At 44.5% G+C, this 13,407-nt stretch overlaps 1 protein-coding gene across 8 annotated transcripts in view; it reads right to left on the bottom strand.

The window, feature by feature from the left end:
• The window catches only part of CHD9 (chromodomain helicase DNA binding protein 9), a 226,957-nt gene that overhangs the window by 159,601 nt on the left and 53,949 nt on the right, over positions 1-13,407 (bottom strand). For 6 of the 8 annotated variants that reach the window (XM_025268656.3, XM_025268665.3, XM_025268663.3 and 3 more), the window contains exon 1: positions 4,811-4,961. The exons of 1 other annotated variant lie outside the window; for it this stretch is intronic. The gene's annotated coding sequence lies outside the window, so the exon portion shown is untranslated. Of the gene's footprint in view, positions 1-4,569; positions 4,791-4,810; positions 4,962-13,407 lie in introns of those variants that run through there. One more of the 8 variants, XM_025268657.3, reaches the window with a different exon arrangement.

The raw sequence follows: 13,407 nt of genomic DNA, 5'->3' as shown, positions 1-13,407 counted from the left end.
CTCTCTTTTCATCCTGCATGGTCTCCCTCCATTATGTTCTTGCTACCCTGAACTTCTTTCATTTCTTCAAGGTATGGATCGTTTTCTTGCCTTCATATGTATTTTTCTCCATTCCAGGAATCTCTTCTCCTGCCTGGCTTCTTAGTCTTGTCGTCGTGACTTAAACAGCACCACCTAAGAGGCCTTCTCTGACCATACACACTAAAACCTTCTCCATTTTTCCCTCTCATAGCATTCTGTTCTCTTTCCTTACTGTATTCATCCTAAGTTGAAATTTGACATTTGTTTATTGTTTATTCGTTATGTGTTTCCACTATTAGACTGTATATTCTAGAAAGGCAGAGGTCACATTATAGTACATATAATAAATTACTAAATAAAAGGACCACTTAATAAATCTGCTTAATGGACGGATGGATGTTTATGACCTGGAGTCCAGGAAACAAATTACAGCTCAAAGTGGCTTTCCCCTCCTTTAGGTTTCTCACCATCACTTTTTCAACTTTCCAACTGCTTCTAAAAGAAAAGAGCAAAAAGTATTCTTGCAAATTCAAAGGCAATACAATAGAAGGAATGCCAGGAAACTACACAATGTCAAAAAAGTGAGACAAATAATAATGCTATGATTTCATGGGAAGGAGAAATCCTTAAGGGCTACGATGATAAGAGATGATTTTACACAATGTGGAATTTGACTTGAGTATTCACAGACTGGTAAAACTCAGAGAGGTGGAATGTATGGGAGTGAAGCCCAAATAAGGAGTAAAGAGACACAAAGTATTAGACGACAGTTATAAAACTGCAATGTGGCAACTTATATTTACAAAGTAGACAAGTGTAAAAAAGCTAAATCTGTGTTTTGCTAAAACACCTTAATCATGTTAAGACCACAACATCTACAAAACATTTGAAATGTTACAATAAAATCATTCTATCTCAGTCTCCATGAATCCCTTCTAATTGCAGTCTTTGGCTTTTAGAGTTTTTCAAACATTTATGACAACACACTCTCATAATTAGTTTTCATAATTCATTTTCACTCTGACCAACCACCTCGTTTCTATATTCTCATTGCTATGTTTTTTATTCATTATACTAACACCTGATGAAATTTCCCCAGTAGATTATTTCAATCATATTCATTTTTCCTTTTTAGACTTTGACCTGAGACTTTTTTCCCTTTGCTGTCAAACTGTAATAGTTGAATTTTTCTTGTATTACATTTCTATCACTGATCCAACTCTTCAGAAAATCTGAAATATTCATATGTACCGACATTTTCATTTTACTATTGGTAGAAGCTTCAATAGATTTTACTTCTAAATCTGTAATGCTACTTCAGTTCCCCATCCTAAATTTACACAAGCCTCTCCTTCGAGTCTATCTTATTTCCATAAGTAAACTACCAAGGTGTAGTTAGTTCAGTGCCTTATGGAAGGCATGCAGTCATATTAGATACAGGGTCTGGAGTTAGAAGTATCTAAAGATATTTCCAAGTTGAAAAGGCTATGATTTCATTAATCTTTTCTTGTCGTGGGCTTTTCCCATTGAGAACACTGCTTTCCTACCTTTATTCATACTTGCTCACTTGAGGTTATTCTAAAAATGTTTCCCAGAAAGGCCAATTTACCTGAAATACCAATATACCACTATCTCTTTCAAAACCTCTGCCTTTTGAAAACTTAAAGCCAAGAATAATTTGCATTTCAGAGAAAAATCTTGGGATATTTAGAATCACAGATTTGTTAAATGGGAGAAAATGAAGATTCACAGCATTTAATTAACCGGACTACAACTATACAGCTAGTAAATTGACAAAGTCCTGAGTCTCTCCAATCAGCACACCAAGACAAGAAGGCTTTACTGGTTACACCAGCACAATATTTTCTTCCTAATATTATTTCCAATATCCTTAGGACACCATTTTCTCCTAGTTAATCAATCACAACGGTTTTTGTTATTAAACTCTACAATACCCACTATTCTAAAACTGTTCAAGGATGACAGAGATACCAGAGGCAAGCCTGGGAGGCAACTACTTTGATCTTCCTCAGATCATTTTATGTCTATATTACATGAAGTGGATTTTATAGGAAACTCCCCAAGGACTGAGACCTGCCAAGACTTTGGAGTATACCATAACTATTTAACGTGAAGGACTTCCCAGGTAGCTCAATGGTAAAGAATCCACCTTAGACAGCAAGATCAAACCAGGTTGAAGGAAATCAACCCTGAATATTCACTGGAAGGACTGATGCTGAAGCTGAAGTCCAATACTCTGGTCAGGCGATGTGAAGAGCCAACTCACTGGAAAACATCCCGATGCTGGCAAAGATTGAGGGCAGGAGAAGAAGAGGGCAATAGAGGATGAGATGGTTGGATGACATCACCCCCTCAATGGACATGAGTTTAAGCAAACTCCAGGAGATAGTGAATGACAAGGAAGCTTGGTGTGCTGCAATCAATGGGGTCACAATGAATAAGACACAATTGAGCAACAGAACAACAGCAGCAAAGAATCTGCCTGATAATGCAGGAGATGCAGGTTTGAGCCCTCGGTCAGGAAGATCCCCTGTAGAAGCAAATGGCAAACCACTCCAGTATTCTTGCCTGGGAAATCCCATGGACAGAGGGACCTGGCGAACTATAGTCAATGTGGGTCACAAAAAAGTCAGGCACCACTTAGCGACTAAACAATAACAAGGCAATATAAACAGAAAAGTCTTGAAAGCTACACGGTAGCAATAGATATTTTTCATTTAGTAAATATTTTGTTGTTTAATAAAAAATATTTTATTATTTAACAAAAAATGTTTTGTTGCTCGGTCATGTCCAACTCTTTTGGGACCCCATGGACTGTAGCCCGCCAGGCTCTTCCCATGGGATTTCCCAGGCAAGAATACAGAAGTGGGTTGCCATTTCCTCCTCCAGGGGATCTTCTTGACCCAGAGATGGAATTGGAGTCTCCTGCGTTGAAGGCGGATTCTTTACAACTGAGCCACCCAGGAAACCCAAAAATAGTATTTATCAAACATTGGTCATATGGAAGGCTCTGTGCTACCTGTTAGCAAAAAGACACATTTAAATTCAAGTTCTGTATATCTAACATAAAAGAAACACTAAATTCATCCTTTTGCATTGCAAAAACCAAAAACCAAACACAACAACCCCCGTCCTGCAAAGAGGAATCCTCCCTTAAGTTCCCCTTGTTAGTCACTCAGTCGTGCCCAACTCTTTGTGACCCCATGGACTGCAGCCCACCAGGCTCCTCCGTCCTCAGTCCATGAGATTTTCCAGGCAAGGATACTGGAGTGGGTTGCCATTTCCTTCTCCAAGTTCCCCTTAGGTACATTCAAGTATTTGTAAATCTAATGGTTCTAAGTACCTGTACAATTATGCAGAGTTTAGGCTAAATAATAACAAAAATTCTGTTCAAGATCATAGATGCTTAAGTAAAACTAGAGTCTGAAATCAGAGAAAAGGATAAGCTGAGAAGTGCAAAACTAAGAAATTAAATTGTGATAATGATTGCATTCATGAAGATAAACTTTATTTAATGGGGAGGGGCTCTGAAGTACTTATGAGTATTTCACATAAATTGATAAAAAGTCACTACAGAGTCAAATCTTAGTCTTCCAAGAAAGTAACTGTGTAACACTGGTAAATAATCACAATTGGAAAAAAAAAAAAAAAAACCTCGTCTACTTTGTTCTGAAAAGTTTTATTTTCCTTAAGAAAAGGGGCGGGGGAGGGGGCAAAACAAAACCAAAAAAGGAACAAACAGAAACCACTCTGAGCTGGCGACTGCTACAGGCCAGTCAGACACCCAGGCTTTCCGGGTCGTGCGTGGCTTTGGGATGGATCTCCGCGAGAGAGCCCTGGAACCACCCATCACGTCCCACACCCAGATGCCAAGAAAGCAGCAGTCACGGCGGAGGCCCAACACACACAGGGGCTGGTGGGGTCGGGGCCCCGCTGCAGACGTGGAGAGGCCCTCGGGGCGGGGTATCACAGAGAAGCACTGCGGTCGTAACCCGGACGCCCAGGCCTGGGAAAGCTCCGGGGGCGTCCCGGGCTCGAGGGCACCCAGCACTCGCGCGGGACGCCTTGTCATGAGTCACGGAGGCGAGAAAGCAGGCGGGCGGGGGAAGAAGCTGCAGGATGGAGGGAAGCCCGACCCTCCGGAGGGAAGCGAGCGGACGGGGAGGCCCGGACCTCAAGCGGGGAAGGGTGGGGGGGCGGGGGGTCCTGCCAACCCACGCCCTGCCCGCCCTGCCCTCACCTTCATCCGACGCAACAGGCTCTGCGACCCGGTACCGACCCCGGGGTCTGCGGGCTGGGAGGCGGGGGCAGCTGCCCGCAGCCATGACAGGCGCGGGGCGGGCCGCGGGCGGGTTGGGCCGCACGTGCGGGCAGCGCCCCCTCCCAGGCCTCCCTGGGCGCCCGCCCGCCCCCGGGCGCCTGCCCCTCACCTCGGGGGCCGCGACGCGGCCCGGCCTGCCCCGACCCCCCCCCCCCAACCCCCACCCCGGCCGAGCGGCGGTAGCGGCGGCGGCGGCACGTACTCACCGCCGCTCGCGGGCTCTCGGGCATCGCCATGACTGAGGCGCCCCCGCCGCCCCGTGCTTCGACCGAGACTGACACGCGCGGCTGGCCGGGCGGGGGCGGCCTCATGCGACCACCCGGATGACAGAACCCGCCCCCGCCTCTCCCCACCAGTTGAGCAGCGACCGCTGCCCGGGGCGCCCCCGGGGCTTCCTCCCCACGCCCGGGGCGGCGGGTGGCAGCGACGGGTGGCGGCGGCACTTACCGGCGGCGCGGCCAGGCCCCCCTGTCAGCGCGGGGCCGGGAGGGAGCGGAGGGAGGAGTGAAGGGGCACCGCCTCCCCCGCGCCGCCACGCACCCGCCTGATTGGCCCAGTTCACTCCCCCAGCGCGACCCCACCAGCCCCTGCGAACGGCACTCCGGCAGCACCGGCGCTCCATTTGCATATTTGTGCCCGCGCCGCTGATTGGCCCGGGTTTGGAGGGGTGGCCGAGGCCGCGGCAGCTCCCGCCACCGAACCCGCCGCGCCGGGCGACCGGGGAGGGAGGCTTCCCTTCTGTCGCTCCCCTTCCCACACGACCCGGTCTGACCCGGGGTGGAGGGCGGCGGGAGGCGGGGTCGCTGCCCGGCTCCAACATGGCCCCGCCACGCCGCCGACCCAATCGCCGGTGCGGTTACTCCGAGAGCCCTGGGCGGCCTCGGGGCGGGGAAGTGTTGGGGCCGGGCGCCCTCTGGCCGGAGCGCGGGGCAGTGCAGTGGCCCGGGCTCCCCTCGCCGCCCCGCCGCGGCCGCCACGTCAGGCCGCGCCCTCGCGGCGGTCTCTCCCCTCCCCGCGGCCTCGCCGCCACGTCAGGCCCGGCAGGCACACCCCGGCCGCGAACTGACCGGCGGCGGGGTCGGCGCCGAGGTCACTCACTCGCTGGGCATTTCCCCGCCAGGCTGGGGTCCTCCGAGGAACCGGGAGGGTTTCCGGAGCCTCCCTCTTGACACTGTCGTGATTTCGAACCCCAGGTTCTCCCTTCGGTCTGAGACGGCGGTGGCACACGCCTGTGCCGTAAAATCGGGAGCCAGGAGAGTGTCGCCGCGATGATACAGCGATTCAGTCCAGATGCTAAGCACCAACCGCGAAAGGGGCGCCAGGCTAAGGACAGACCCAGCCCCCTGTCCCCATCTAGAGAGAGCGCGCGCACCTCAAGTGGTGGAGAGCCGGGCTGACACCTTGTCATCCCCGTGATCAGGCCCGCGTTCTAAATTGCACAGCTCTGAAGGGAAAGAAAGAACAACCTCCTCCGACTCTCCCGCCTGCCACCCCCACCCCAAAGAGGGGAAGGAACTGGTCCAAGACTAGGGAGCGTACTAGCAAACCACTGGCTTACGAAGGCCTGGGGACACCTGGGTTCCTACTCTGTCACTAATTAACTGGGTGACCTACATTAAATCATAACGTGTCCCAAGGCCTCGGTTTTCCCTTCTGTGAAATGAAGAGGGTGGACGCATTTTCTAAAAGCCTTCCGAGTCTAAAAATTCTACGGGTCTCTTAGGTCCTGAGCTGGCTTTAATACCGGATTAAAAACTTTAACATCCATATTTGAACGTGAGAAGACAAAATAACGGAAGGTTACAAGTTCAGTCGGGCTTCCCTCATAGCTCAGTCGGTAAATCATCTGCCTGCAATATGCAGCACCACCTTGTTTGTTCCGTTTCCCATCCTAGAAGGGTGATATTTAACATTCACTTTGAGAAGGGATAGACTACCCAGTCCAGTATTCTTGGGCTTCCCTTGTGGCTCTGGTGAAGAATCTGCCTGCAGTGCTGGAGATCTGGGTTCGATCCCTGGGTTGGGAAGATCCCCTGGAGAAGGGAAAGGCTACCCACTTCAGTATTCTGGCCTGGAGACTTCCATGGACTGTATGGAGTCGCAAAGAGTCGGACACGACTGAGCGACTTGCACTGCACTTGCAGTTGACAGAAATATCTTGAATTTCTGTCTTCACAAAGAAGGATAGAGCAATGTCACTGTGCATGTTTATGCCTGACCAGAATGGAATGGCTGCAGTATACAGACAGCTAGTTGCCAAGTAATTTCACTCTATTAAGGCTGTCCAGAGTAGATCAACACAACATTGTTTAGCTGAGATACTGAAAGGGTCGGGAGAAAACCCTGCTGAGGGAAAAGGTACAATTACAGTTTTGATTCCCCTGGATACTTAGTAACAACTACACTCTAGGATAAGAATACACAAAAAACAGTTCACCTTTGAGCTCCCTACACTACTTATTTGAATGCCACTTTAGCTTGCAAATTCTACCTGCTGAGTCAAATCTAAGGCCAGTAACATCTCATTTATCTGGCAAGATACTCCATTTAAATGAAACCTCTACCTACTTTACAGAACTCCTCTCCCCAAGAAAACCCACATTTTCTTGAATACAGCCCTTTGAAAAATACATGCTTGGTGATTAAGGAGCATCCTTATCATTATTACCATTACTGCATTCTATTAAGACCAATGAATGCCCTTAAAATTATGTAGATCTATGTCTCTATTGCCTGGAGAATCCCAGGGACAGCGGGGCCTGGTGGGCTGCCGTCTATGGGGTCGCACAGAGTCGGACACGACTGAAGCGACTTAGCAGCAGCAGCATGTCTCTATAATTTCATGACTGCAATTACCATCTGCAGTGATTTTGGAGCCCCAAAAAATTAAGTCTGACACTGTTTCCACTGTTTCCCCATCTATTTCCCATAAAGTGATGGGACCAGATGCCATGATCTTAGTTTTCTGAATGCTGAGCTTTAAGTCAACTTTTTCACTCTCCTCTTTCACTTTCATCAAGAGGCTTTTTAGTTCCTCTTCACTTTCTGCCATAAGGGTGGTGTCATCTGCAGAAGGTTATTGATATTTCTCCCGGCAATCTTGATTCCAGCTTGTGCTTCTTCCAGCCCAGCGTTTCTCATGATGTACTCTGCATATAAGTTAAATAAGCAGGGTGACAATAGATAGCCTTGACGTACTCCTTTTCCTATTTGGAACCCGTCTGTTGTTCCATGTCCAGTTCTAACTGTTGCTTCCTGACCTGCATACAGGTTTCTCAAGAGTCAGCTCAGGTGGTCTGGTATTCCCATCTCTTTCAGAATTTTCCATAGTTTGTTGTGATCCACACAGTCAAAGGCTTTGGCATAGTCAATAACGCAGAAATAGATGTTTTTCTGGAACTCTCTTGCTTTTTCCATGATCCAGCGGATGTTGGCAATTTGATCTCTGGTTCCTCTGCCTTTTCTAAAACCAGCATGAATATCTGGAAGTTCACGGTTCATGTATTGCTGAATCCTGGCTTGGAGAATTTTGAGCATTACTTTACTAGTGTGTGAGATGAGTGCAATTGTGCGGTAGCTTGAGCATTCTTTGGCATTGCCTTTCTTTGGGATTGGAATGAAAACTGACCTTTTCCATTCCTGTGGCTACTGCTGAGTTTTCCAAATTTTCTGGCATATTGAGTGCAGCACTTTAACAGCAACATCTTTCAGGATTTGAAATTCTTCCTACTCCTTGGAAGGAAAGTTGTGACCAACCTAGATAGCATATTAAAAAGCAGAGACATTACTTTGCCAACAAAGGTCCGTCTAGTCAAAGTTATGGTTTTTTCCAGTGGTCATGTATGGATGTGAGAGTTGGACTGTGAAGAAAGCTGAGCACTGAAGAATTGATGCTTTGGAACTGTGGTGTTGGAGGAGATTCTTGAGAGTCCCTTGGACTGCAAGGAGATCCACCCAGTCCATTCTGAAGGAGATCAGTCCTGGGTGTTCATTGGAAGGACTGATGCTGAAGCTGAAACTCCAATACTTTGGCCACCTCATGCGAAAAGTTGACTCACTGGAAAAGACCCTGATGCTGGGAGGGATTGGGGGCAGGAGGAGAAGGGGACAACAGAGGATGAGATGGCTGGATGGCATCACCGACTCGATGGCCATGAGTTTGGGTAAACTCCGGGAGTTGGTGATGGACAGGGAGGCCTGGTGTGCTGTGATTCATGCGGTCGCAAACAGTCGGGTACAACTGAGCTACTGAACTGAACTGAACTGATGTCTATAATAAATTACCTCTAGAATGCTGTTTTATGATTACTTTAGATTTACATCTGTTTGTTTTATGTCTCCTTTCTCACTACTGGGCTGACACTTCTCCATTCTTCTACCTAACAACCTTGTTTCCTGTTTTTGTTTGTTTGTTTTTAATGATTCTATTGTACTATGAACTTAGACACAGATAAACTTCTATTATTAGTTTAGACTTTCAAGTTTTGAGTAACGATTTTCTGTGGGGCTGTCCTGTGGATTAAGCACATGAGGTTCTGTGACATCTGTTTTAACTGCTCAATAACTAGTTTTCACTTATTTCTTAAATCTTAGTAGTATTCTTGATGACTGAAGTGTCTGAATATGTGCAGTCTAGAAAAACCATTGCAAAGGATGGCTCTACATTTTAGGATTTAGAGGCTACATCAGTAAATACTACTTTTTGCAATTTAAATGTATAAGAATCAATAATCAGCAGCACCTAAATCTAGTAATAATGGCTTACTAGCTCCTCAGGCAATGGAATATCCACAACCGTGGTAGCAGTGCTCTCTTCAGGTCCCTGCAGCCCACTCTAAAAATGGCTCCATTCCTACCCAAAGTCTTTCAAACCCAAAAGATCCCATATCTGCAAACACAATGTTTCAGGTCTCTAGGAAGCTGTGCTATGTCAGACAGCTGTTCTTCACACCCTGAATGAAGCATTCTACAAGTGTATCCAGTCGGTACCATTTACTGAAATCTAACTAGTCCCAAGCACTGTGTAAGGGTTTATAAGGGTTTAGCTCAGGAAGCTAGCAACTTCCAGCTTTGTTATAGTATTACTTACATAATTGTATTTTATTTTACATTCACAGTGACTCTATGAGAAAGGGATTATTTTCCCCTATTTTACAGATGGAAAGGGTTAAAAATCTTGCCCTGGTTACACAATCACTGAGTAGCAGAGATAGGATTCAAACTTTAAAAAGCCTGTAACTCTTAGCCATTATACTATATCCCTCCCTGAGCTTTAGTTTCCAATTTCAAGCTTACTAAGGAAACTTATATTAACTAATTTGGCACCTTGTAAGGAAGAATTCCCTGCATAGCCATTTTAGTTAAGATTACCAAGAAAGGAATATCTCAAAATGCATATAGTGTATCAAACTTGGCATTTTCTTGCAAGTTTAAGGGGTATGAACCAATGCTATGGTACTGTGCACTTTGGGGAATAACTGGTAAAATCAAGATTCTGAGGTGGCAAAACTAAGGATTAGACCCTACTTCAGTGAGACCTACAGAAGTGATGCCCACAGAACAGTCAAAAAACCTTAAAGAAAGAAGAAAGAGGATGCTCACTTTCTGACTTCAAAACTTACTACAGCATTGCAGAAATTGGACAGTGTGGTACTGGCTTAAGGATAGACATATAGATCAATGGAACAGAATTGAGAGTCCAGAAAAAACCCTTACATTTATAGTTAATTGATTATCAACAAGACTGCCAAGACATTTAAATTGAGAATGGCAACTATATATGCTAGAGAATGAAGTTGGATCCTTACCTCACACCAAATACAAAAAAGAATAAATGAAAAAGGATCATAGACCCAAATGTAAGAGGTAACACTATAGCACTCTAAGAAGAAAACACAGGAGTAAATCTTCAGGGACTTGGGTTAGGCAATGGTTTCATATATATGGTACCAAAAGCATAAAGAATAAAAGAAAATATAAATTGGACTTCATTAAAATAAAAAACTTTTGCACAAGCAACCAAAGGAAAAAAATAGATAAACTGAATGTCAAAATAGAAAACTTCTGTGCTTCAAAGGACACTATTAAGAAAATGCAAAGAAAGACACCTACAGAATGACAGAAAATATCTGCAAATCATACATCTGATAAGGGAATAGTATCCAGAATATATAAAGATCTCTTACAACTCAGCCATTTTAAAAAAATCCAATTTTAAAATAGGCAAAGTATTTTTGAATAGACATTTCTTTGATGAAGATATACCACAGCCAATATGCACATGAAAAATGCACTCTAATAATTGGTAGTTATTAATGAAATGCAAATCAAAACCACAATGAAATATGACTTCACATCCATTAGGATGGCTATCATAAAAAAGACTGGCAATAACAAGTATCTGTGAGGATGTGGAGAAGTTAGAACCTTCATACATTGCTGGTAGGAAAGTATTCAAAAAATGGTGCAGCCACTTTGGTCAACAGTCCTTCCAAAGGTTAAACATAGTTATTATATAACCCAGAAGCCCCAGTGAGATGAACACATGTGTGTAACTTACACACAGATGTTCATAGCAACGTTATTCATAATAGCCCCAAAGTGGAAACAACCCAAATATCCATCAAATGACGAACTGAACCAAAGTGTTACATCCATACAATGGAAAATTATTCAACCATAAAAAGAATTGATTGACTACTGCTACCTGGTACAGCATGGAAGAAGCTTGAAAACATTCTGCAGAATGATAAGAGCCAGATACAAAAGACCACATATATGGCTCCATTTACATGAAATGTCCAGATTAAGGAATCAAGGGAGAAACGAAGTAGATTAGTGGTTGCCTACGGCTGGGTTGGGGAGAAAGGGATGAAGAATGAAGAGTGACTGATAATAGATATTTATGGGGGGGGTGGGGGATAATGAAAATGTTCTACAATTAGATTGTGGTGATGTTTGTACAACTAAATACCACTGAAATGTGAATTTTTATGGTAGGTAAACACTATTTCAATAAAGCTGTTTTTTAAAAAGTAATCCCTACCAGCAACTTTCAACTTTGTTACAGTATTACAATCATTAAATTCATGTATTTATGTATGCTGCTAAGTCACTTCAGTCGTGTCCGACTCTGTGCAACCCCATAGACGGCAGCCCACCAGGCTCCTCCATCCATGGGATTTTCCAGGCAAGAGTACTGGAGTGGGGTACCATTTCCTTCTCCAATGCATGAAACTGAAAAGTGAAAGTGAAGTTGCTCAGTTGTGTCCGACTCTTAGAGACCCCATGGACTACAGCCTACCAGGCTCCTCCATCCATGGGATTTTCCAGGCAAGAGTACTGGAGTGGGATGCCATTGCCTTTTCCGATATTTATGTATACATGTGTGTATACACACACACACACACACACACACACACACACGCATGTTGAGCAAAAGGAATAGATACATTTTAATTATATTTATCAATTAAGCAGCAAATAATTTTTTTAATTTGAAGATTATTGGAGTGGCACTGTTACTTCTCACATTGAGCTCACCAGTTTGGTGACTTTGGGGTAATTTATATGCATTTACTCCAGGAGTTGGTGATGGACAGGGAGGCCTGGTGTGCTGCGGTTCATGGGGTCGCAAAGAGTCAGACATGACTGAGTGGACTGAACTGAACTGAACTGGAATACCCTCACCATGTATGTCTACCAGGCTGGGAACTGTGTTGGCTACAGAAGAAGGGATTGTTATTCCCATATAAATAATCATGAATTATTAGTAATAAATACTGAACAAATATGTGTAGATAAAATATTTTCATTCATCTTCTTTGACATTCATTCACAGGTTGAGGCACTAAAGTAAATGTTCTTTCACAGAGTATACTTTTGTCATCTTTTACACATTTTACGTACATTCATAACTTAAAATGTTTTATGCCCCATTGTATTATGGAATCTAACATGATTTCCATCTTTCCGCAATTATAAGTAGTAGCTTGAGGAGCTTAGATACTTGCCCACTTTAGGAAAAGAATCCAAAAGGAACTTTAGTTGGTTCACGTGTGTGTGAATGCACGCACTCAGTTGTGTCTGATTCTGCGACCCCATGGACTATAACTTGCCAGGCTCCTCCGTCCAGAGGATTTTTCAGGCAAGAATACTGGAGTGGGTTGCCATTTCCTTCAGTAGTGAGTAAAAACTAACTTCACATTAGCCCCTGGGTGTTGTGAAATTTCCTGAATTTCATGGAGAATACAGGTTCTTTTTAGAACAGGGGTAAAGGACATCACTAGAAAGCTCTTTAGCTTTCCTTTTCAGGCTCTTGTTCAAGCAAATAGAAAAGAGGGTCGGCTTTCAGTTGTAGCTTAGAGCACCTCAAAGATCAATTAAAAGCATGTTCAGCACTGTTTTCAAATCTAGAGACTGCTGATAAAAACATTCAAAGGATGTATTCAGCCAGGCGGCTGTTCTTCAGACTCTTATCTTAGGCCTACTTAATCAGGGAAAGATCTTAGAGTCTCTAAATTGTATCTATTTTATCCCCTGCTTTTAGTTAGGAATATACCTCAAAGCATGATCCTACTTGACAGTTCAAATCTTTCACTGTTTTGATTTTCTACAGTTGCTTGTCCTGGGAATTTCCTGGCGGTTCAAGAACTAGGACTGCATGCTCTCACTGCCAAGGGTCTGGATTTGATCCCTGGTCAGGGAACTAAGATCCCACATGCTTCATGGCATGGCAAAAAAAAAACAAAAAAACAACACAACAGTTGCTTGTCCTAATCTTCAAAGAGGTTTTGCTGTTTTCCTTGATAAGACATCCTGAGCATCTTATTCCCTCTCTTTGTCCATCTGCTTTTCTTTGGGTAACATAGCACTCCTGGAGAAGTTTCTAAATCAAGTTAGAGGGGATGAAGTGTATAATGTGCAGCTGCTATTTAAGAAATTAATTCATTCAACAAATATTTAAAGAATATCTGTGAATGGGAATTCCCTGGTGGTCCTGTGGTTAGGCCTCGACGCTTTCACTGCCTAGGGCAGTGAAAACA

The sequence above is a fragment of the Bubalus bubalis genome, chromosome 18 (genome assembly GCF_019923935.1).
Source record: "Bubalus bubalis isolate 160015118507 breed Murrah chromosome 18, NDDB_SH_1, whole genome shotgun sequence".
NCBI lineage: Eukaryota > Metazoa > Chordata > Mammalia > Artiodactyla > Bovidae > Bubalus > Bubalus bubalis.
The sequence above is the reverse complement of the archived record's forward strand: the minus strand, read 5'-3'. Positions and strand labels throughout refer to the sequence as shown.